Below are 27,351 nucleotides of genomic sequence, written 5' to 3' on the forward strand. Positions count from 1 at the left end.
ACAAGAAGCACATATTCAGAGACGTCTCCGTGATCAATAGGTTTAATACCGGTAGCGATCACCGACTTGTCCGAGGCTCTCTGAATATCAACTTCAAGGCTGAACGTTTCCGTCTGATGAAGGCCAGGCTCCGACCAACACAGCTCCAAACCATGACAGGATCTGAAACGTTCCAGTCAAATTTGGAGAACCGATTTGCCGCCGTGGAAACCACAACAGACGTTAACCAGAACCACGAAAATGTGGTTCGGATCCTCAGGGAGGAAGGTTCGAGATTCTGTAACATGCAGCGTAAGGGCAAGAAATCAAAGCTTTCGGAAGAGACATTAGGGCTTATGAAGAGACGACGTGAAAACCCGCCTGTCACTTCGTCAGCTAAGCGGGCTCTAAACCAAGAGATCAACAAGCACGTACGACGCGACCTCCGGTGCTCCAATACACTTGACATTGAAAGAGCAATTGAGCTGAATCGGGGGTCAAAGGTGTTCGTACAATCTCTTGGAAGAAGCCACTTGACGAAGCTGACCACAACAAGTGGAGAAGTCGTATCTTCGGTGCCGGCAGTCCTTTCGGAAGTGGAAAATTTCTATGGCCGGTTATACGCATCGCATGCATCTCGACCTGATCCCGGAAATGAGGATTCTAGAGCCACATTAACGCGCCATTTCACCGAAGACCTGCCAGAAGTCAGCAGTGGCGAAATCGAGATCGCTCTGAGACAGCTCAAAAATGGAAAAGCCCCTGGCGAGGATGGCATTACAACAGAGCTATTAAAAGCAGGAGGAAAGCCCGTACTGGGGGAGCTCCAGAAGCTTTTAATGCCGTCCTGTTTGAAGGAGAACTCCAGAGGCGTGGAGTAGGAGTGTTGTCGTCCTGTTCTTCAAAAGGGAGACAAAACCCAGCTGAAGAACTATCGACCCATTTCCTCCTAAGCCACGTATATAAGCTGTTCTCAAGAGTGATCACGAACCGACTTGCGCGAAGACTCGACGAATTCCAACCACCGGAGCAGGCTGGGTTTCGGAGCGGATACGGCACCATAGACCACATCCACACAGTGCGGCAGATTATACAGAAGACCGAAGAGTATAATCAGCCCCTGTGTCTAGCATTTGTGGACTATGAGAAGGCCTTTGACTCGGTTGAAATCTGGTCTGTTCTGGAGTCCCTGCAGCGTTGTCAAGTAGATTGGCGATACATCCAAGTGATGAGATGTCTCTACGAAGCTGCTACAATGTCCGTCCAAGTACAAAATCAGCAAACAAGGCCCATACCGTTGCATCGAGGAGTGAGACAAGGGGATGTTATTTCCCCGAAACTGTTCACTAATGCAATGGAGGATATGTTCAAGACGCTGAACTGGAAAGGACGTGGCATCAACATCAATGGCGAACACATCTCTCACTTGAGATTTGCTGACGATATCGTCATCATGGCAGAAACGCTGCAGGACCTACAACAAATGCTGAACGACCTGGCTGAATCTTCTCTACGCATCGGCCTACGGATGAACTTGGACAAAACCAAGGTCATGTTCAATGAACATGTTCTACCGGAACCGATTGCGATACACGGCGCCGTTCTCGAAGTTGTTCGGAAATATGTATACCTCGGGCAGACATTGCAGTTAGGTAGAAACAACTTTGAGGACGAGGTGAATAGGAGAATTCAGTTGGGTTGGGCTGCATTTGGGAAGCTACGTCGAGTCCTAACATCGTCGATCCCACAGTGCCTAAAGACGAAAGTCTTCAATCAGTGCGTCCTACCTGTCATGACTTACGGAGCCGAAACGTGGACACTGACGGTACGGCTGGTCCACAAGTTTAAAGTCGCTCAGCGGGCTATGGAAAGGGCTATGCTTGGCATTTCTCTGAGGGATCGCCTCAGAAATGAGGTGATCCGTCAGAGAACCAAGGTCATCGACATAGCCCACCGAATCAGCAAGCTGAAGTGGCAGTGGGCTGGCCATATTAGCCGAAGAACCGATAACCGTTGGGGTAAACGAGTTCTAGAGTGGAGACCACGCATCGGCAAGCGTAGTGTAGGACGTCCTCAGGCACGGTGGAGTGATGACTTGCGCAAGACGGCTGGCAGGAGCTGGATGTGAGTAGCCGAAAATCGATCTCAGTGGCGTGCACTTGGAGAGGCCTATGTCCAGCAGTGGACTGCGATAGGCTGATGATGATGTGCTAAGCGTGTTCTCAAAAGAAAAACATTGCTAATGATGTTGCAGCCTATCATTTTAGGATTCGAATACGTTTCAGCAGTCTTTATATTTGGTTCTAATGTAGCTGAAATTATCACACACATAGAAAGACAAAAAGAACAGCAAGAATAAAACTAACCATTCTTCTATATCAGCAAAAACTCAAAATGAATTAAAAATCTCCAATCTAATCTCAACTCCAATTAAACCACTGACAGTTTCCATCCAGACATTAAAAGAACTACGTTTACATTACTGCACAATCATAGGCGTTACGTTATAGCTTGCTGCTCATGTATGCGCAGTGTATTAGCATTCACGGCGAGAGGCGGCAATGTAATCAAAATCGTCGCGTCGCTATGTTGCATTATGGTAATTACGCCCGCCGGCTAAATAGAGATGTGAAACGTTAGATGTGAGCATTGAAGCCCGAAATTTGCTGGATTTTTGCCTAACAGTTGTTTGTTTGTACTTGATTTTAGATAGGCTTTGATTTTTAGGTGATTTGTTGATGCTTTTGAAGTGAAATTGATGTTTGTGGATGTTTATTTTTATCAGTTTGGTTTTTTTTTTCAATCAATGTAGGGAAAGAGTTCATTTTCTGATACTGAGACACATCTAGCTTTGCGTCTATGGGCTGAACGTGTAGGTAGATACTTCTTTGATACTGGATACTTTAAGTAACCATTAACAATCTGCATGATCGATCATCAAACAATTACCTATATATAAGAGATACATTCATCAACATATTTAATTACGTTTTAAAGCTCAAAACATAAAATTCTGATAACCATTCATGTTGAATGGCGGATTCAAGTAAACACTGCATAACCAATCGATTGATCAACAATTTCATTCTCCAGCCAAACTTAACACTTCCCAAACACTGAAAAACAACCAATAAATTCAGACTCAAGCACCAAGTTATCCGCATGAAATTAACATCAAAAACACGTGTTACCCAAGGTCAAATCAGGTCGAACTAGACTCGTTAACGTCAGAGCGGATAAAACTTTCATGCGAGCATGTAACTTATGGTATCAGGATATGAATTAATCCCGTAAGAGCCGATATTGCTAAAGTTAGGGGGATTATTTACCCCCACCGCTATTGGTTTTTCATACGGCTTCGCTTGTATGAGTTTGTCTTGTTCTTGTGTAATGTGGGATGCTGGTTTCTGGTTGATTGTTTGTTGTTCGAGTTTGTGAGCATTTTTAACGAGTTTTTAATTGAAGGGGTTATGAATTGGGTATCTGTTTTTGGCTGTTTGATACGAAGCTTTGTCGTTTGCCGATTCGATTTTAGTTTCCGTTGCTCCTTGATTCCTGATGTTTAATTTCTGCATTAAGTGGCCAAACTTACTTCTGTGACCTTGGCTTGACCATAAAATCGTGTGTCAATAGGAATTTTAAAGTAACAATTTCCTGAAATATCAATTGTTTCAGGTTTTTTTGCCAACGCTATTCAGTCCATTTGCGGGTTCATTGTAAACTAATTTTAGGATTACATTTAGTGATTTTCCCGACATGTAGGTAGATACTTGTTGAATAGAATATATGTTAACATTGGGGTTAGATCCGCCGCAAGATCAACAAGTTGCATTTAACGTGAATGGTAGATCGACAGTTAATTCCTATTATCATTAGCTCTAGTTATTTAATTACTTAGATTATATTATGATAAAATGTGAAGGTGAAGTTTTTTGAATCAATTTACATGGAATAATGTAGGTTATGGTGATAGTTTTGATCCTGTGGAAGACTGTTTTTGTCCAACTGTTAAGAAGGATTATACTAAGGTACAATGGTGTATTACACTCTTAAGAAATAAGATTTCGTAGATTTTACCGTCCCACTGCAGTGTCTTCGCACAGAGAATTAATAAGCATTAAAGACCACACTTTCTCAATTCGGATTGGTGATTTCAGACTTATAAAGTCCATGTGTTTCTAAAATATTTGCCTTCACCTTTACTCAGTCACTAGTGTCCAAGATACACTCAGACGAATAACCTCCCTGAATACTGATCAGTTCCAAAATAATTCAAGAGAAGCCAGGTAAAAATACAAATTTCGTAAATAAATCTGTCTACATAAAGATTAAGGACATTTGGACTGATGAAAGGTTCTTATCATACCCAACTTTCTAGTTTTCTTATCTCATAAAAGTTTAGCTCCAACCTGAAAGGATTTGGGAAATTATTAGATATATAGAAATGAATTTGGGAGGCTTAACTTTGTATTGATTTAGGCTCGGAGCTATGTAAATATTGTTTTAGTTCGTACGTAGGTATTTTTGTTCATCCTTCTTAGAAATATTGTAAATGTGAATGAAACGATGAAACATGTGTAGGTATCTATGAACTTTATAGTGCCCACGCGTGCTTATATTTTCATTTTACAACTCAAAAAGAATACAATAATGATATACCTACAGATTCGCAATCAATAACAATACTTAAGTATATACAATGCAGCGAAAAGCAATGCCGAAACGAAGTTGCAGTTCATTAGCAAATTAACATTTTGAATAATTCTCGTTAGTCAATATCGCTTCAACATGCAACTGGCGTTAATTACAGAATATTAACTACGATATTTTTACCGTACGTATAAAATCTGGATAATTGCACATGGTACAATGTACACGACTGGTACAATGTCCGCTGGAGAGCGTAATGCAGCATTATGCTAATGGCGACTGCCTAAATAAACCCGTGTGGGAAATATGAGCACCGGCTTCCCGACAAATTACACAGTCTCTACTAATAAAGATGGTAATGCTGGCCCAAACAATTTGTAGTTACGGCCCGTTGTTGCGCTATGCATGCGTTTTGTTACTATTCCTAGTGCTACTGCAAAAAGGTTGGTTTAGAACTCAAAAACAATATGAACGTCATTTGTTTTTATGCCATTTTCAAATAAATATGTCTGGCTGCTTAAGCTGGACAAGAAGGAATGGGTGTACTACGCCCAATCGAATGCCAAATAATCGAATGCCAATTGATCGACCACTATAAATCGAAATTCTAAATACTCGAACATTCATAATATCGAATGGTTATTAAATCGAACATTCAATACATCGCGCAGTCAATACATCGAGTGTTCAAAATATCGAATGTTCGTTTGATCGAGCGTTAAATGCATCGCATATTCATCCTATCGAAAAATCTATACTTTTTATGAATACAAGAAAAACTCAAAATTTATGAATAAATCACATTTTAATCTTTAATTCTTATCTTTTAAAGGTACATTTTAAAATTTTGTGTGAATTGAAAAGGCAAACGCGGGATTGGGAAGACCTACTTTGCAAAAAAGAGGCAAAAGGGATGATAATGCGATTGAAAAAATGTTAAATAATAAAAACTACATTAAAATTTATAAATTATTTATAAATTTTGAGTTTTTCTTGTATTCATAAAAAGTATAGATTTTTCGATAGGATGAATATGCGATGCATTTAACGCTCGATCAAACGAACATTCGATATTTTGAACACTCGATGTATTGACTGCGCGATATATTGAATGTTCGATTTAATAACCATTCGATATTATGAATGTTCGAGTATTTAGAATTTCGATTTATAGTGGTCGATCAATTGGCATTCGATTATTTGGCATTCGATTGGGCGTAGTACACCCAGAAAGAAGGAATGTCAAATCTAAAAAGTTAGCCTCAAAGATTAAAAACAAACTTAAATGTCATTTTTTTATTCAATTTTCATATATAGGTATCTGGCTGGTCATACCAGACAAGCCAAAAATTACAATCAAACTTACGTAAATCATTTACAATATCTTGCGTTGTAGGTGTAGATCGAATGACGCATTACTACCAATTAAAATGAGTCATTATACCCACCTCTCTTCTTTACACCTTCACACACACATTTTCCTATTTATTATTTCTGAACTATGCATTACGGTGGCACTCGGAAAACTAAGAAAACCACGTGACTGTTGAAAGTATTTTCTTACTAGCGACATTGTATTCAGTAAACGAAATGTATACAATTTTCTAGGGAACGAAATAACTACATACTACATATATACAGTCCAATCTTGTTTGTTTGTAGAAAAGAGTGGCAATTCTGTATCGGTATTTTATATTACGTAGGTACTTATATAGTTTTGTAATCAACCCGTTGGGTTTAATCTTTAAGTTACTTAAAAACTAAAAGAAAATTCAGTTTTCAAATCTTTTCTCTGGGTATATCGTCACGTCTTTTCAAATTCTTTATTTTAGGTTACAGTTAAGTATTGAAACATTTTGGTATGATTTTTAGTCGAAAACTTGAAGATGGAGGATGAGCTATTTTTATCAAGGGTACCGGCTGAAAATTAACCAAAAAAATCTACGTAGGTGTAGTCACTGATTTCCGAGCAAGTATGAAAAAAAGAAATCTTTCTACAAAACTAGTTTCGTAGCAAGAAAAATAATAACTTTTACTTACGAAACTGGTTACGTAGCGTTGGTTTCGTAGCCAGCCGAAAGGTATCATAAATCATCGCTTATATAGTTTTAAAGTCTTATTATTTCTTATTTACTTAGGTATATTTTGGCCACTAGAAATATATAGGAACCTACTTACATATATTTATATGTATAAAGTATAATCCTTCTTCTTCATGTCATTCCGTTCGTTTGCTTCGCTTCATCCTCAGAAACGCATGGATGAGCACACATCCTCCACGACGCACTTGATCTTTTGACGTCACCAAAAGATTTAAATATAGGGGATTTTTGATCCGAAGAACCGATGCCTTTTTGTTGGCGACAAACCCGTTCTAGGTACTAGGTACCTACATTTTGCTGAAAAATGGAGCATGCATTATTTTTTTTGGGTGAAGGCTAGTTATAATAACAATTAAAGTCACGTTCACTTTAAAAACTATATATTTAAACGTTCATCTGGATAAATAATATGTGCCTATGCTTCGGTCAAAGAGTATGCATTGCCATTCAGCGTGGCAATGCAGACATCATTTTGGGAACGATCCCCGCTGACAACGATGCGGATTTTTGTTTGATACATAGTTTTATTTTTACTTTATTTTTTTGTAAATATGTAGATTGAATTAGTAATGTATTGAACAGTTATGTATTTGTATAAATAAAGGTACTTAGTACCTACAAAACATATGACAATTACTACAAATACAGTCCAAACTCTAGTTCATGCTCAGCTCATAATTTCCCGGCTTAGGTGTTCCACTGACAACTAGGTATTTGCATGAACGGGTCAGAATGACCACTAGACGTGTCCCTGTAGCCACGAACAGGTATTAACGGGTAAACAATTCGGTTACTTGGAGGAAACCTTACATGAGGATGTTGTGAAATATAGTAGGTTTATACATGAGGGTCGTGGTTAAATGGTAGGTATGTAATAAGTGCGCTTTGGTGCAGTAAAGGATTAACTGTGTTTAGCGCAATTGATCAGTGAAAAAATTACTATCTATTTCATATCGAGACGCTCATGTCAAATAGTTCCGCGTTTTACATGTGTTCGGCAGACTCCAGAATCTTGTAATCGTCTTGTGGTAGGTATACCTACATAGACCCAATATCTGAAATGTTTGAGGTCTAATACGCAGTCGATTTATAATAAAATCAGTCCGTCATTTAATGTGAACAAAATTTGTAAAAGCAAACCCTTCTCGGCATTCGCGTTAAATATTTAGAAGATGAATTAGTAAAAACACATTTGGAATACATCGCAAGAGAGAAAAAAGATAGGTAGGTTTTCCAGTGTAAATGCTCAATACGTAAAATAGTCAGAACACATATGTACAAACTCCTGCACTCACAAGGTCACTCAATGACAACGATGGAGTGACATAACCGCGCATCGACGCATGAAGGCCGCCTCACATGTGCATCGGTGCAAATAATCGCACACCTGCGAGTTTCAGTTCGGTTCCAGTTAGTTTTTTTTACAGTTTTTTATGAGTTTTTTTATTAGTGTAGGAAATAGAATGATTTAGAGTTAGAATTGCTTTATGTTTGTCTCGGAGTGCACTCACTAATGTTGCAATAGGAACGCATGGAACCTTCTCTGCCTTCTGAATTTAATAAATCTGATATGCATTGTCATTCACATCAAACAAGCAAGTAAACATTGTTTCATAACAAGTGTAAAAAAGACAATATCAGCATTTTCGGTTCGGCTAGGCAGATAATGATAATGATCACAATAATACAAACTTAAATATAAATAGATGTCAACACTATTCGATTATGATTGAACGGGTCTTTAAAAGAAACCTGCCTAGATAAAATAACTACTTACTTTTTGGTACCACAGAAAACAGACATCGCATACAAATAATGTCTAAATGGCAATAAAAGCATGCATAAGATCCTGAATACAAAATATCTCAAAGAGCAAGAATCAGATCTTTGCTCCATAAAATTGTACAATCCGATTGAATTTATGCTCTTCAATGCTCTACAGAATTTCTCACGCGACGACACATCCGATGCAAAACTAAAAATACGCAAGTCTGAATAAAAATACCGCAGTGAAACATGACGTGTTTTACGAAAAGACTAGTTCGTGTATTACAGGAATGGATACTTGAGCTGTTTTTTTGAATAAATAGTTATTATAATATCTATGTAAAGACCAGTGTTCGGCGGAATTCAGAGTTCTTTGTTTTGATTTCAGTCTGGATTAGTCTACTAAATGTTTGCTTTACGAGTAAGTCTGCACCCGATTGAGTACACACAGACTTGTCCTTAATATTCATGCGCTACAGATTTTCATCTTCATTAACCTTAATAACACACATGACATCATAAACTCATGTACGTACCTATCAACAAACAACACGCTAAAACCAGTTCAAACCAGATTTTTCCACATCCAATCCCATTCAGACACTAGGATCCTCAACAAATCCGGGACTGGTACAATTACTCCGCAATACCCGTGGACTCAGTAATTAGACAGATAATTGCTCCAACAGATGCTATCCAGGATTGCACATACAACGTTACACGAGTAATTACTGTTTCAGATTAAATTCTGACTTTAAAGGAATGTTTTGGTTTAAAATCTAAAGAATTTGTTCGGGTTCCGTGGCGGGAATTGATGCCCTAAGTTTCCGATGGACTCGTTTGTTGCGATTGAATCATGAGCGTGTGTTGGTATGTTCGTGTTATTCCGTAGATGGATGCTTGGAGACTGTAAATGGACTGTGGTGTGGTATTGATTTCTTCTTCCTAAGATAGGTATTCCTTAGTCATCGTCGAGAGTTAAAATTGTATATTTGTGAACGCAAAAATATCTACATTCATAGAAAAGTATAAAAAGGCAGTAGTTATAAACGGACTGAATGATAAAGCTCCGTATTTTCCCTATACAAACAAAGAAGGGTATCCCAACCATTTTACGGACTCCATTCGGCAAAGGGCACTCAAAAGTATTTTACGCACCCAAACCAAAATAAGGAAATATACAAGTCGGAAATAAAGATCAAAAACCAAGCAAACACTCAACTAATTTCTAATTAACTAACATTCAAACTGATAAAAACTTTTAGGGACGAACCAGATAATATCATTAAGTAACATCAACTCCAAAATCACTGAACGAAATCATTAACTCCCAACAAAGTCTTGGTAAAGTAACACAAATAAAACATACGTCCGAGGAGCGAATTTCATTAGGAAACTTTCTGAAGGAGTCAATTGCGATGCTTATCTTTCTTTGTAACCGGTCCATTTCATTAACCACAAAATGATCTGTCAAAGAAAGGCGGCCACGAAACCTATTGTGAACATAAATAAACCTGCTCCCCTAAAAGTACGAAACGCAAATGTTTTCCAACCGTAAACTATTTGATTATCCTTTGAATTGAACCGAAGGTCTTTTGTCCCATTTCCACGTCAATACACATCGGGAGAAAAAAGAGAAACTCCTATATTTGCAGAGGTCAGAAACTGAGTCAACTTGGAAAGTGTGGTGCGCAAGAATTTTGTACTCGTAATCATATTTGGTGTCTCAAAGATTTTTTATGTCTTGTTTGAGGAATGATTGGCTTTCCTGTTTTTGTTTGAATGAAAAGAACATTGATTGTTGCACACAAGATTCATCAGGGTACATGTAGGTATATGATAGAATAGCCTAGACTGTTAACAGGGTCATTGACTACTTTTTATGCAGTTCGGTATTATGGGGTGGAAATCCATTTTTTCCGGGACGCGAGTGGAACCACAGGGAACAGCTAGTTACAAGATAAACGATACAACCCACAAACACAATCCCTCAATACACAAGTTCGCAGATCTTAGTTAGCACTACCCGAATACCATGCCAGAAAGCTCTTAGCTTAGTTAATCTCAAAAGTTAGATAGCACAGTATAGCTAGAGCTATTATCCGCTATTGGTGTCAAAACCTTGCCAGATAGAACTTTACTCGTTTGCCATCTATTAGTTACAAGCTCCTTGGAGTAATAACTTGCTTAGGTTATGTGGTGGCTTAGAATGTTCCAAGAATATCGATACACAGCTTATGTTTACTGGAGTGTCCGATTGGTAACGATTTTGAAGATATAATAAAGTAATAATTTATTCAATTCACTCACAATGTATAATTTAGTCATATAGCAAGTACGTTTACTATTCGAAATACCATCCTAGAAAAAAGATTATAAGGTCAAAACCATTCAATCTATCTACTTATCAAGAGACCCAATAAATGGACAAATCTTTCAGCCTCTCTGGTCAACCGTCAAACTAAACGAACCCCAATCTAAATATAACGCAATATATTACGAGAGAAATTCAAATAAACTCGCAATACTTCACATGAAAAGTCAAATTACATTTCCATCGATACAAAAAGATGGAATCCGCAAAGAACTTTCATTTCTGGTTGAAGTAAAGTTATAATCTCCTACGACTTTGAACGGGATTGGTTCCATTAATTCCCGTATGAAGTAAAAGGTATAAAGCTTTTAATGCCAAAATTCCGGGATATAGCAAGGATGAAGTTATTTGATGGTAATCGTTATATTGGAAGGTTTATTTTGTTTATTGGCGTCAATGTGATGTAGATTGGCGCTGTTTTTTTCGTGATAAGGAAAAAGAATAAGGTTTTTTTTCTTACGCCTCGTGTCTAAGCGCGTAAGGTATAAAGTCTAGTGAGAGATGTGAATCTGCCCTTTAAGGTTTAGCAAAAGATTCTTCTAGAATAGTCTCTAAAACAAACTGACATAAGCACCAAAAAGAACTAAAATAATAAACCTAAGATATTGATAACTAGATTTAAAATCTGCAATTCATTTTTTGATAATATGAATAGGCGAACAAACTAAATCTCCTTTTAATTCTATTCAAAAAACAGACGAATTCATTTAAAAAGTTCCTTTCATCGATCCGTACCTTAGCACGGTTAATACGACAAAAGTTGTAAAAGGGAAAAACCGTATTTTAGGAAGATCTCCGTTAAAGTCATTACTTTAAGCTTTTTTGGGTTTCTCTATTATGGGATGGGTACCTTAAAAGACCGGTTCTATAGGCAAAATATACCTCTACGTAGGTTTAGGTGGTAGTGGAAACCATTTACATTTTTATAAAGGAATCCTTATTTTTAAAATGTTCAATTGATAGGATGTCTTGTACGTTTTTAAAGGTATATTAATTTGTCAGTAGTAGGCACTCAGAAGCTAGAAAGATCGATGATTGAATGCTAAAGGTCACAATACACCTAAGTAAAAAGGTTTCATATTTATGTTCATTCTAACACACACTAACACCTGTGTAACAAGTTTTCCTCCTGTCAAAATTTTTATCTAAAGCTAAGTACCTACCTACCTAATTCTGCCGGGGCTGCGGGTTGTTCGAAAGAGGTACCGCGACCCTGGCACATATTGAAAGGCTTATGACGGAACACGACGGTTTTTAGTCAGTAAGAGTCTGACACTCCCTCGCCGCTGCTATCCCACAGCCATTTGATTATTTTTGACGTCGTTAAAAAAAAAAATTATAGACACCGTTGGTCTTACTACAAAAACTTAAACATCTGTCGAACACTTGTCTAAAAAATGTGTGGTAGCAAATGGACCTTATTTCAACGTGATAATTTGTTATTTTCATGTGTTAAACTGGCGTTTAAAAGTTTTTGTAGTGACGGAGTATGTCCACCAACTAGTTAATTTAATTCCAAAAAAAATACAAGTGGTGTGGGAAAATTACCACTACTTCGAGCTCTGACATCGCATTGACAACTAAACAAACATTTTAGAACTCAAATAGTTGGCTTTATTAGATAAGATTTATCAAAACGATTTAACGAAATGGGTCTACGGATAATAATTTATCTGTTTTCAGAGGTCGGTAAGTCAACTTGGGGCAAGGTTAAAAAGTTCGTTAAGTATTTGCAGTGTTTCATTACAATAAATCGAGTGAACTGTTAACGTAGTGATTCTCATTTAAATTAAATACGCCTACTTTTTAACGTAATTATCATAACGTTTTGAGAATTTTCCAAGTTCTTTTTCTTGAGTGTTACTGTCATGATTGAATGGCTTATCCATTTTTTCTTGATCTAAGTAATTTACTGTTAATCTGCGTGTTTATTTAAGCTGAAAAACAAAAGAAAAATATTAGCAATCTTTTTTGAAATAATCAGAAGTTTTTGTAACATCGTTTTAAAATTTTACCTACACACATAATTTGGTTTGCCAGAATTTTCTTGAACATCTTCCAAACTAGCTATAATTCTGAAAACATAAAGTCTTCATTCTTTCATGTATTATATACCGCATGTATATCTGTTTTTATACCACGTCTCGTCTTTGGATCTCCAATTCAAACAATTAATTGTACTAACGAGCATGGCCCGCGCAAAACGTGTTCTGTGTCCGTTTTTAAGAAGTTTTTCATATTAAATCTCATATAAATAAGTTTCTAATTTAATAAACAACAATATTGTGTAATAATCTTTTTATATTTAAGTGTATTTTATCAAGAATTTGTGCATAAAAGTTCTGCTGTGCGATTCAGTAGCTAACTAGTGCGTTCCATTCAATTTACAGTGTGCCAAATGATTAGCGATCTTATGCAATTGTGATTAGTGTCAATTTGGCTTGTTGTGAAGTGCTGTGAGTCATCATTGGTGTTAAATTACTGGTGGTCAAAGGATATTCAGCGGTGACAGAACTGTAAGTCGTTTGAATTAATGCTATTTGTAGGCTAAGGTTAGATCTCTTATTGCTGTTAAACTGATGTTTAGACCTTATGATTACCTTTAAGAAACTATCCCACCCAAAACAAAAATGTGAAAGACTGCCAAGTTCGATAATATGGGAATGCTTCGCCTATAAAAGAAGTGAGATCTGAATAAGTACCAAGTTCCATACACATACCTCAGTTAAAAATAGTTACTTTTTAATGATGCTACTTGGCAAGTTTTCACACACCTTGATATAAACCTTCTAAACGCAATGAATCAAGTATTTAATTTTCTATTAAAACTTGCCAAGTAACATCATTAAAAAGTAACTATTTTTAACTGAGGTATGTGTATGGAACTTGGTACTTATTCAGATCTCACTTCTTTTATAGGCGAAGCATTCCCATATTATCGAACTTGGCAGTCTTTCACATTTTTGTTTTGGGTGGGATTTCATTTATTTTTGTGAGGTTGTTTATTTTATTTTTTTCTTATGATATATTAGTTAAGGAAATGTCTCATTTATACTATCTTTCAGATTTTTGAATATGCACTATGCTTCTTACAAAGAAATGAACTAGATTAATTAAATGGACTAGATTTACCAACTGACACGACATGTTATCATTATATTATGTTCGTGGATCAAAGTTACACATTCGTTATTTTCGAAAGTGACTCACACTTGACCGTTTTCAGATTTTTACTTTACTTTGATTAAATACAAACCTTTGTAACGAATTTCAGATCGGTACGATCATTCGAAGATATATTATATAAATTAGTTCGTTTTAGTTCCTTAGGGGTATAAATTTACACCGGGTATAAATTTACACCTTCATTATTTTGAAACCGACTCACACTTGGCCATTTTCAGATTTTTCCCTTTACCTTGACATAAAGACCTACCTCCATGCCAAATTTCAAGTCAATACGACCATTGGAAGTGGTCTAGGTTTTTGATGAGTGAGTCAGTCAGTCAGTGAGTGTATAGTAAAAATAGCGATTTTCTGACGTCAATATCTCAAGACCTACAATAGGTATATTAATGAAATTTTGTATTTTAGATAAGTGAGGGGGTCTCAACAGATACTAGAAATTTGATGTGCGTAAATAAAATAGGTTTTGAGTTATAGGGGGGTCGAATTTGGCCCGAAATGGTTCGTGTAATATAACCCACGGCCGGTGTGTCGCTTTTTTTTCTCGAACTTGGCGGACACACTGCCGTGTGTCTAGATATAATTTGATGTCAATTGGAATGTTATCTTTCTCGGGTGTCAATTTAACTCGATAGTTTTCATTAAAAATAGTTCAGTCTATTTGCATTTGCTTGTTTCTATTTGCACTATTGCAGTTTTTTTCTTGTGCTATTAAATCTGGCAATAAAACCTGTCTCAACGAAACAGCGAACCTTTTTACTCTGAACAACAAAAAAGACTCCAAAAATACTCCCATCCTTAATTTATTGTAATCTTAAAAGGACTCCACCGATTCCCATTAGCAATACAGTACGTAATCGTGCGAAACTGTTAACTTCGAAGGGCCAGACAAAAGGGCTTGCTATATGCAACCCTTGAGGGCACTAAATACGAACCAATGATCTCATAGACCCTTCTATTAATCTTTTTAACAGCCTTTTAAGAGATTGCGCCGGGAATGTGTGCTGCTTGGTGCTAATTAAAATTGTCCCGTTTTTGGTGGCTCAAAGTGTAGGTTTTATGTCTTTGCTCTGACTTGCTTGTGTCTTAAAGTTTTCGTGAAAGGATATTTGATATTCACATACTTTCTATGATAGTCTAAAAGTGTAGGTACGTGGTAGGTACCTACCTAAAATACAGTTTTTTCTGAATACGTAAGTCCATTAACCTGCTTATTAAATTCGGGGAAAAACTCGATGCTGCTATTTCAGAGATTACATGGTCAGAGAGATATTTAAACTTCATATTTGTATATAGCACCTATCGGTTCCGCATATACTTGGTAAAGATACATATGCAGTTAGTCATATGAGTTTATTTTAACACACAGACATTTCAATGTTATATTCGTAAAATCTATCCAGGTGACTATGTAAATCATCTGCTATATTAAAATAACATCAACATATATAACACATATACATATTACATAGCTAAGTGAGAAACTTAATCGTCTTGCGGTTTTGGGCTGGTATTCAATCGGAATTACCTATAACTATAGTTACCCATATATTTAATGCAATACAGTCTAATATTACATTCCGACAAGTATTTTCATATTAACAGTATTCCTACAATTATTAAGTAAACGATATAGATATGACAAAATATTTCTCACCAAAATTCTTACTGAAATATAATTGTATTTTTATTGCACTTACATTAATTTATGAATAAGAACCGAGCGTATTTTTTGGAGCGTGCAAATTTGCGAAAAGAAAGCGAATTCAAACAAAAACCCTAAATTAATTTAGCCATACAGTTGACAATAAGAAGGATGTAATAATTTAACTTTTTAAGGCATTTTGCGACATCCGTGTTGGGATTAACATATCCATATTATTGTATTGTCTTAATTTTATCAAATAGAAGTTAAAAGTGTTGACCATAAAGGATCTTTCCTAAAAAATATCTAATTACATTTATTTACTCATACAGTAGATATAAGTTGTGGTAAGCAATGTGTAAGTCAATAAGCACATAAAAAAGTAGGTATTTATTCAAAGTAGGTCTTATGAAAAGTACAGGTTTACATATCTCTTATCTTTTCTTACAAAATACCTAAATATATAAAGTCTTCATCCCCTCTCCATTGTTTCAGAAGCTTAGGCATAACAACAAAACTAACTTACCTTTTTATACCGAAACTAGAAACAACATACTTATTCACAAAGCTATTTTTAGACAGATCTCATCCGCACGTGACACCTCCATATTTATCCTAGAAAAGTTAATACGCACATTTTGTTTTAACATTATCTACCTATATCTTGCTAACCGAAAGAAAAAAACAGCCAAGTGCGAGTCGGACTCGCGCACGAAGGGTTCCGTACCATTATTTATAAAACGGACAAAAAAATCACGTTTGTTGTATGGGAGCCCCCAAAATATTTATTTAATTCTAGTCTTCAGTATTTGTTGTTATAGCGGCAACAAAAATACATCATCTGTGAAAATTTTAGCTATCTAACTATCACGGTTCATGAGATACAGCCTGGTGACAGACGTACGGACGGACAGAGGAGTGAAAACAATAGGGTCCCGTTTTACCCTTTGGGTGCGGAACCCTAAAAATATAGACCTAAGAAATTCTTAGAAAGGGCAATACAGAAATCCTATTTATTTTGACCCGCTATGTGTAATCAGTCTTAGTCATTTGTCTCTTGTGTTTATTCTAATAATGTTATGCCTCATTTTATTTCAATTTCAAGGAAATGTCTGGTTGTTGTAAGGATTGCTCATTCTATTTCGTTTGAGAAGAATTTGTGGATTAGATGACTGTTTATTGCTGTTATTGATAGTTGATTTATGGTTGACTGTAGTGTTGAAGTATCTTTGAAATCATGATAATTCCCTTTTTTATGTCCCACTATGTAGCAATTCCCATTTTTTTATAAACAAATTCTCAAAAAAGGAAACCATGGCTGCTAAAAGGATAGTAGTTTTTTTGCTTTTGTATTTTCTTATCAGGTTTGAATCATGATTATCATCCAGGAATTCACAAATGTGGTAGCTAGTTCAGCTTTGAGATCACACACCTATAACCTGAATAAAAAGCTATTAAAGACGCCAAGACGTTCAGTAGGTAAAATCACAAAAAAAAAAACTCTTTAAAAGAAAGATACTACAGCATCAATTTTTGCTGTACCCATCAGAATCTTACGCGCGAAGATTTCACTAGAACTCGACTTAACGTAAGTGACTTTTTATGTAAAATGTTAAAATCGCTCTTAGATGCTTGCTCCGAACATTGTCTTGAGTACGTATCTAGTAATAAAACGACAACAATCGTACGTTTGTTCGTCCTATTAAATATATTTAGAAGGCGACGAAATTGACACAACAAATTGTGTTTAGTTTTTATTACCGGTTAATGAGCTTTGAGTTTCAAGAAATTTAATCAATAGTAAAATTACTGTAAAGTTTTAATTGAACCATGAACTTGAAATAAAAACATCAGGTCAATGTAACTCGCTAACAATTCGGTCGATAAAACTGGCTTTTACGAAGTAATATTTAACCAAACCCAACAAAATTGCTCATCTATTTCAATACAGTCATCCCACACTTAATATTTGACAGTTCAATATGTACTCGTAAATCGCTCACAAATAAACTGACATTCCTTAAACGGCGCACGCGGGCGAAGCTGCGGGCCTTACATTGTATATAATAAATTTCTTTTTCGCAGATGTTCCTGTGGCCCGTTATTGGATCCCTTACAATATAATATGCGGGATTTCATTCTCACATATTGTCTGACTAATATTGGCATATGGCGATGCTTTGTAATGAGATCAGAATAATATGCCCATAATTTAACCTTTACCCGATAAAAGCCATATTTATTATTGCTTAAGTCAACGTTAACAGTTTTCGCGTCGGAATTTCCATCGTTTATTTTCCTTCTCGTCGGCGTCGGTAAATATAATTATAATTAACTAAATAGCGTCTTGATCAACGAAGTTTTCTGCTCCATTAAATGATTTTGTAAACAAAGATTGTTTTTGTAGCAACAATGAAAAAATCTTCAGAGTGAAAAGTGTTTCTTTTTTGTATAATTTTAAGAGGAAAATCTTCACTCATTATCATATCTTTTAGTCAGTGCGTAGTTATCCAATAGCTTCATAATTTTTATTTCACAAGTTTCTTGAACCACACATTAAGGTTACCAAAACCACCTGATTCATTCACCATCACACCAACATAACAATTTTGACTCGAATATACGCAACCATCAAGTGAATTAAATTTAAAATTTCTCGCCTTAAATAGCGCTAAACGAAATTCGCTGTGAAATTTCCTGGATAAACACGAGTCTTCGTAAGGTACGAAGTTAGTAATTTTAATTTAAATGGGTTACAGCCTACTTGTGCCTACCTTGAGTGTTTGAATCACGAATGTGGTGTAAACGAACGTTCCTCGCTCACAACTTGGGGCATGGAGTATTGTGGGAGCTAGAGCGCTTTTTGCAAGGAGTAATCAAGTTGATTTTATAAGGAACACGTTAACATTTAAAAAATACTCAGATTGAAGTGCGTTATGTATTTTGATTTCCGTTTTGGTTTGTAATTATTGCGTTAACCATAAGAACATTTACCTAGGCTGCACGTTTACGCATTTAAACGAACGTATAATCCTTCTGGGCAGTCAAATCAAAACTTAACAAATCATATATTACGATGAATGATGATTCTAAACTTTAGTGGAGCTGTTAAAAGATCTGTAGGGTATAATAAAAGCCCTGTTTTCGTGGAGCCAAAAAATCTTCAGAGATTTAAGTATCAATTTCGTATTCAGAGCTTGTTTGATCGGCGCTATATTTTCTTAATACTGTAAGAGAAGGCTTAGCGATACTTTTGAGGTCGCGTGATGAAGCCGGAGCTACTTGCGATATCCATTTTCCATCCATTAAACACAAACTCGGTTGCGTACAACTATGTTGTGTTACGGAGGCCAAATCGCTGGCTTTAATCATTCTTCTTATAATTATGTGTGTTGTTCCAAGTCATTGGAGTTTTAAGGCTGTTGTTTGTTGTGATAAAGATAAATGGAGATATTTTTTTATCGGAAATGTTTCATGAAAGTGCAGTCCAGCAACTACGGCGAAATACTCGTGTATAAAAGTATCAGAGTGTTTCCTATGAATAAAACGATGCTATGAAATTAAAAATGTACACCCTATATCCGAATTCAAATAACGTGTTAAAAAAACACCATAAATTTTAAACAGCAACAACCCCGTAAAGCGAAAATAAACCAAACCAAATATATCGCTTACGATTTTTATAAAATCGTCGAAATTTTTCTCATCAAAATGCGTCGAAGCGCAAAGTTTTGATTTCCAATAAAAAGGGGTTCGCTATATATTATTAGGGTTCGCCTCGGCGTGTTAGATGACAAAATATCGGTCCAGTTCGTTTTCATAACTGCCGGAACCGTAATCAAAAGTTTTCCTATAAACATTTTCTGTTGTGATCTCGAACTTGGTGTCTGAATTTTGGAATATTTCGTCAATACTATTGGGATCAAAGTTGAACTGTGTGTGTAAGGTTATTGAAAGGTAGTGTTTGAGGAGCCCAAATTGGGATAGGCAGCATTGGATGTCCCACGTTTTGTGGAACGTCTGTGAACGTAATTGCACAGGGCTTTCGGGACTTAAGCCAGCACACATTTTGACTTGCCTGGTTACAGTTCCCAAATGAAAAATCGAATAATGTCGTTGTTCGGGGACGTGGTTAAACTGCTGCATTGAAACTTGTATGTAGTCACAATCTGACGTATAGTGGAGTTTATACGTTCTAATTGTCATCAATCATGCGTCTGACGTAATTATGATGCTAACATGTCTGGTATGTCGCGTCATTAATATACTCCACTTCTGGTGCGTAATCTAATTTCCTTTGTTATTGTTCACATTTGTCTTTTGCATTTACAAAATGGAAATTAAAGGTACGTTTATACCCATTCTATTTATTAGTTTTATTATGCCTATTTGTCCGTCTGGTTTTTAAATGTCAGGTCTTGTTAAACCTGCGCTCTTTTATAAATAGTATTTGGGCTAAAAACTTAGGTACATTTTGTGTTACACATTTTTTGTATAGACATGATTTATTCAGTTGTTTTGTTTTGTTCGTTGTTTTGAATTCGGATATTGTACATAAAAAATGAAACATGATGTTATGTAAAAATATGGACATTATTATATTAACAAAACAGTTGTTTTGCAAATTCATCGGTTTTGATATTTTTTGTTGCGCTGGTGTTAAATATTCATGTAATTTTTTGTGTTGAAATCCTTTTATTTGTTTGATTCTCTATACCTATTTCAAATACTATTTTTTTGTTTTTAATTATTAAAATCACGTTTACAGCTGCTGAACATGTGAAATTATAAAACAACAGGCTAAACGATTAAATAAAAAAATCTTTATAAAAGATAATTAACGAAAACAAATTATTATTTTATTACTCATCACATTATAACAATCACCTTTACCTAATTAGATTGGTCACCACTCAAACCTGGTATCCCACATTAACTTACCACATGTACTAAGAACTGTAGGCGTAACTTAATAAATATAATCCAGCAAAACTGAAAACGTGATACAGTGTTATGGAGCACAGCAATAAAAGGACCCCAGTGGTTTTGTGGCCTCTTATCCGGACAAAAAGCAATATAATCTCGTATTTCGCCAGATGTCCACCGAACGACTTATTTATTTCCCTTATTATGTTCAATTCGTACTATTGATTAGACGTATTTTTTGCTTTGGATGAACTGTATTTTTATGAGTAAAATATTTTTGATATGTTTTTGTGTACCTACTTGATAAGAATGTTATTGTATATTCTAAACATTTCAATTAACATCAATAAAGATTATATTATTTGTATCGTAAAATTTACTATTTTTTTATTTCTTGTTTTTTCTTTTTTTTAAGTTTCATTAACAATCAACCAAATATTCAAAAATTTTCTACTATTCCCCACGTATGTGTAACTTAACATAATTTCAATAAATTCACGTTTTTAACATTAAAATATCTCACCCTTCTGCTATCAAATTTTAGCCCGACCGCTTAAGCGCAAAAGGGCAATTTCATAAGTATTTTTGACGTATAACGTTCATACCGTGTTACTTTACTTTAATAGTCACTTGAGAAAATGGCTGCTAGTAATGTGGGAATATCCGTTTACAATTTTACTTAATAACTTATGCACGTATGGTGGAATAAATGGGGTAGGTATGGGTCAATGTTCTGACAAAACATTTTTAAGCTTAGGTAAAAAGTTTGGTGAAAAAAAAATCATGTTCAATCTATGCACATATGGAACTACACTGCATTTTATATAAAACCATCTTTATTAACACTGCAATTGAAAAAAAACACTTTTAAAAACCTTTTTTTAATCTTTTCAGGAATTCTAGAGAAAATTCAAAACACATAATGATGACAGCTACAAATTTTACCCCAAGAACAATTATGTTTCTAAATGACATATCGCAGAAGGTACTCATAACGACACATTAATTTTCCTCCCAATTTAAGGGGGAATTAAATTGGGTCACGACTCGAATACGGCATATCACATAATTATTATTAATATGAATATGTTCACACCTAAGCTTCTAATTGTATACATAGAATATTAAATTCCTCTTCGCTAATAACGTGAGATGTTTGAATATTTCTTTAACTTTTTTAAAATGGCATGTTTTACAAAAAAAGTTTTTTTTTTTTTTGCTCATTTATTTCTTGGTTTATGATTAACTATGATTCCGTGTAAAATTATCCATAAATAAAATGTTCAACTCAGTATTTTTTCTAAATCTGGCCAGTGGTTCCAGGCCAATCAAACCTAAAAATGGAATAGTTCAGCTTTATAGAATAGTTTATTTATTTTTTTTATTTATTTAAATAAGGCACACCAACAACTTATTCACAATAACTTTCAAAGGTTAGGTTGTACATAAAAAGGGCCTGTGTAAATAAATCAATTAAAGGTATGCACATCAATCACAGTGAGACGTGCTTAGACTATTAGTAACCTAAGAAAAAAAAAAAAATTGAAAATTACAAATTTCATACAAATTCATCATCATTGAAATTCATTCAATATCATGGTTAAATTAATTACTTAAGCCAAAATATTAAATTATAAATTAAAGCTAAACAATTTTAAGTAAAAAAAATAAAACATTTACAGTATCTTCAGTTTATAAGTAAAGATAGAATACTCAAAGAAGCTCATTATTTACCCATAACATAAACTGTGAATTAGAGCACACTTTCCGAGCCAATGATCGCTATTTCGTTCTTCTAACATCCCCACTGGGATAAGTAGGACTCAAAGCAATATTAATCGCATTGTATTGCACACTATAGTGAAAGCGAAGCCGAGTGGATTTTCTTTTGTTTTTCATTCAGAGCAGACGTGCTATTCTGTATTGTACATAATGCGTCCAATGCAACGGACCCGGCTTTGTACACTCGCTGTCAGAAATGTTACACCAGTCAATATTGTCCTATGGAAAATTCTTAGAACCAGCACACGTGTTACAGTGCATCACTTGATTGCACATTAAAAGCTTCTGCGAACACGATATTTATGCGGCCATTTCTATAACTGGACGTGAATGTACTTCGGTTTTGTCAGAACACGTTCGTACGCTCAAAACGGACAGTGTTTGTTCAGGACTTTAACAATTGCTGAGGCGCGGCAGTTATTTTTGGCACCCTTTTATCACATACGGTTGGATATTACGTATGGTTGAAATATGTCTCGGTATAAAGGCTAAAGCTATGGCCCATTTGCCAAAAAAAAGGTTTTATGCCTACACTTTTAATCTCGCTACATATAGGTGAAAGTTTTATGTATTTCTAATTTTAACGTGTTTTTATGTGGCAATTAAAATACGAGTGTAATGGGATTCCGAGTGGAGCCGGGCATACCTACCCGACTCAGTTTTGTTAATGATTCAAAAAAGTGCAAGATATACGTAGAATTCTTTCCCCAAAAAAACTTTCAAAACATAACTTGTTATTCCAAAATCTTGTCAAACTTACCCCACATTATAACTATCCAAAATTAATCTGAAACTAACAAGAAACGCTGTGCATATTAATTTGGCAGCATGTGCAATACACGGCCTACTTACGAAAAGTGTCAGCTAGAACCGGACTGAGCTCTTTTTGTATTGTTTAAGTTTTGATTAAAAACCACTGTGCAGTCCATTTTTCTTGTTTTAGACGTCTCAGCTCGCCGGATATTGATTCCGAAGATTCTTTTATGTACTAGTTAATGATGGTATTGTATTTCTTTGGGTTAGCATTTCTATGAATATTATTATGACTTATTTCCATAGTACATATTGCACAGCTGGTATTTTAGTCTGTAGACTGCTTTTCCACTACCATCAACGTTAGGTATTACCTCGACAACCCGATACTCTTTGGTAAGTCTGGCACCTCAATTCTGGCTTCTGCCTACCAAAGATGTCACCATAGTAAAAATCACCTTGTCACCATAGTAAAAATTGACCACACCACAGTTTTACAAATTAATTTTCTACTAGGTATCGGTCATGTTTACCTTGTCTGATAAAATAATGAGTTTAAATGACGTAATAAATTAATATAAAATCCGATACATTTTTGCTGTCCCTCATTTTATGCTAGCAGCTTCAAGTGGTGGTGCTTTCGATATTGTTTCCAATAAATATTTAATTACGCTTGCTACATTGCAACACTAATTAAATTACAAGGTCCATACTATGATTTATAGCCAAAATATGTCAAAGTATTTTCTGAATTTGACAAAGATTAAAGCTAAACAGTTACTTTGTTTACTGGCTTGAAGGTTCTTACCTCAGAAACTGCAGAGACGAAAATAGAGTAAGATAGCCTATTCTTTGAGGAATAAGTATTTGCAACTTTGCGCAGATGGAAATGCTGGTGAAAGCTGGTTCACATTATTTTTCTGTTATTACTGTTTTTGCCTATGGAAACCATACTCAAAGCAATGCGTCTATATCAAACATCTCCATCAGTTAATTGTCAAAGCGTCGGTAATTTTACCTACAAAAAAAAACTCTCTGCTTTTATAAAACAGTAAAGGAGAAGGTCGGACGAGGCATGAGAATAGGTAATGGGAGGACCTGCCGAAACCCGGGATTGAACCGGGGACCTTTAGATCTTCAGTCTAACGCTCTCCCAACTGAGCTATTTCGGCTGTGATGTAAATTTGATGGTAAGCTTTCTCTTCAGACAAGAGAATCGCCGTGATTTTGTACGGGTATTGGTACCTAAATAGTATAATGATTAAAATCACCAAAATCATCTCATTGGCAGAACGTCCATTGTTCAACATAGGCCTTACCTATTGATTTCCGAAAGAATCGGTTATTAAATATGTAATTTTTATTTACATACATTTCGTGTAAAACAGCGAGGGATACGATTACAAAAATTGTAAAACAAACACATATTATACACATTTTACATAAATTGAATGATAGCTAACGTCCTCAATTTTGAATAGCTCATATCAAAACTGTTATCAACTCTATTGAAGTAAACAAACAATAACGTAAATATTAAAAAGAGGAATCCAAAAAATGAGATAAAATATTCTTTATCCATTGTACTAGAACATAATTGTATCAATAACATGAATATTGAACATGTGGTACTGATTACAAATTCAAAATAACATTTCTATACTAAGCTGAAACGTTTCTGTTTATTTGGTTATTGTTCATAGGACAAAAAACTTTTTTAGTGATGTTTTAATTTTGCTTTTTACTTGTCACTGCATGACATATGCCTCTTCTCATATCATACATCTGATTCTGATTCTGATACTCAATCTGTCTTTTTAGATGCAGCTTCCATCATGATGATTTCCTTCACTATTGGTCAGTCATTGCCTTAGACAGCACATAATTACATATCGAGAAGAATTACATTGTTACTTGCCTGACCTGAAATCGATACCGCATCCTCTTACTTAAGAAGCAAATCTTTAACCACCACTTATTCTTGTCGCCATTAGACCAGCGAAGTACCTAACATGATTCGCCCGTTTTAACATACCGCGTGTATCGTACTCGTACATGCATTACCCCTAGTTAAGTCTTCAGCAAACTTCCATCCGACTTCATAAACAAATACCTACGTATTCGTAGGTATATATAATTCTCGCGTACGCAGCGGGTACAACAGTGTGATATGAATAATATGAATATTCACGAGTATATACTGTGACGTGGCATAAATTTAGCTGAGTATAAAATCCGCGGACTAAGCGGAATATTGTTGTTCAGACGTGTCACACGTTTGAAATTATAAAAATTATGCTCCTAAATTGTTTGGGGTTGAAGAAAAATGTTGTAGTGTGGCTGGTGGATAAAGTTGACGTTTTCGTCATTTGCATATTTAACTTGGTGTAGTTTCTAAATTGCTTAGGTTTCAGTTCATATGCATACTGATTATTGTTACTCTACACATACCATACCTATTTACAAGTACAATGACTTTTCAGGTTTTTTTCAGAACCATAAATACTAATCATCAAATCTATAAAATTCTTATTACAAGTGCCAGTGAACTTGACCTTGTTTGTATCCAGCTATATGACATATAATGCCAGAATACACTACAAAAAAGCTAGTAACTTCAAGTATTGACGGTGAAGGGTCTTGGGGTGTGTTATTTACCTTCTTGACAACTTAAGACGATTTTTTCAAATCATATGACCCTTTCATCATTTTATCACGATGATGGTGGCCAGTGTATGTGGCTATGTACCTACAGACCTTTTGAATTCTCCTGAAGTATCCTTACTGAGAAATGTTTATTGCACAGCGTCATTCAATTTCCGTACACCATTCTTGCTAGTTTCTGGAAATATGGCTCCAAGAAATAGATACTTAGGTATGCAGTATAAATAAGTAGTTCTATAGTTTTCCTAAAATTTCAGTGATAAGCATGAGCCAAAAATTTTGTAATATTGCAAGAAACGTACCTATTACGGCTAGAATGCATCATGTATGTAACTACAACCATAACCAAACCATAAACAGCCGATCAAATCGCCGATCTAACCAATGGGCGGTAATTTGACGGCTGATTGTTGTAAATAGTGTAACACGCCCTAAACATGCTAAATTGTTTGACAGTTTTTTGGATTTCTATGTTTTGAAATAGAAGTGGATAAAACAAAGCGGATTAATTACACTTATCAAAAAAAAATAGATACTACCCATCATCATCCAAGCCTTTTTCCCAACTATGTTGAGGTCGACTTCCAGTCTAACTGGTACTAATTGATACTACTACGGTAGATATTATACGGTAGGTACAATTTACCCGCTTCCGCCATATTGATGGCAGTAAAAAAAAACGAACATCAACATTTTTATACCACAGACAGAATGTAACTTAACCCCGACATAAAATGGAAGTTTAATGAAGTTGATTAATTACTTGACGTTATCGGTCTAGCTGGGTAGGGGGTGGGGGGGAGTCTCCAGGGGTCTAATTCATCATAATTACGAGATGCGATCATGTTTCGTTGTTATTTTATAGCGAACTATTAAACAAATTATAAAATATTCTTCTCAGAAATGAAATGGAAGTAATTGATGTCTACTTTCATTGACGTTGTTGTTTTTTTTTTGTGGGGTGATGTCACTTTAACAAATGGGTGAGCGGTTGAAGTATGCATGGGTTTCCACGGTAAAATTAAATATGTATGTAGCTAAGCATATAACGCGCTAAGGGATTGCCTGTTTTATAGTCTCACAAGTTCAATTGCTGCTGGTTGGTAATATAAAGGCACTAATCATATATTTCTTAATATCTTTATTAATTATTTACTTTAAAAATCCTTGCGGCTTTAGACACGGTTACATTGCTAGACTTGCATACAGCTCTATTAACAGATTTTTGTACTTAAGAAACCATATCTGAAAACAATATTCTTTTGCCTAATTGTCCAAAATATCTGAACTACAGTAAAACATAAACCTCTTTCTCCCAAATCCAAGTAACTGCTCACTGCATTTTAAGGTTACATAAAACCAGTTTACTTACTCCACATACATAAGGCTCGGGTTTATGTATTCATCAGACTGCTTCCAAGCTGCGAACATAGGTTTCCTTTCGCTAGTATCTGTGAAGTTTGAGGAAACTGAAAATTTTTGAATGTCTAGTGATATTTTATGTGGGAGGTTTTATATATTTT

General features: G+C 35.3%; 1 protein-coding gene and 1 non-coding gene across 2 annotated transcripts in view; one reads left to right on the forward strand and one right to left on the reverse strand.

Moving 5' to 3' along the window:
* The first annotated feature begins 13,220 nt into the window (after window positions 1-13,220).
* LOC110380505 (nephrin) overlaps window positions 13,221-27,351 on the forward strand; it is a 227,075-nt gene continuing 212,944 nt past the window's right edge. Inside the window, exon 1 of the mRNA XM_049840964.2 lies at window positions 13,221-13,388. The gene's annotated coding sequence lies outside the window, so the exon portion shown is untranslated. The remainder of the gene's footprint in view (window positions 13,389-27,351) is intronic.
* Window positions 24,264-24,336, reverse strand: Trnaf-gaa (transfer RNA phenylalanine (anticodon GAA)). The gene has a single exon. It is a non-coding gene; the product is annotated as a tRNA-Phe (tRNA).

This window comes from Helicoverpa armigera, chromosome 10 (assembly GCF_030705265.1).
Source record: "Helicoverpa armigera isolate CAAS_96S chromosome 10, ASM3070526v1, whole genome shotgun sequence".
NCBI classification, from domain to species: domain Eukaryota; kingdom Metazoa; phylum Arthropoda; class Insecta; order Lepidoptera; family Noctuidae; genus Helicoverpa; species Helicoverpa armigera.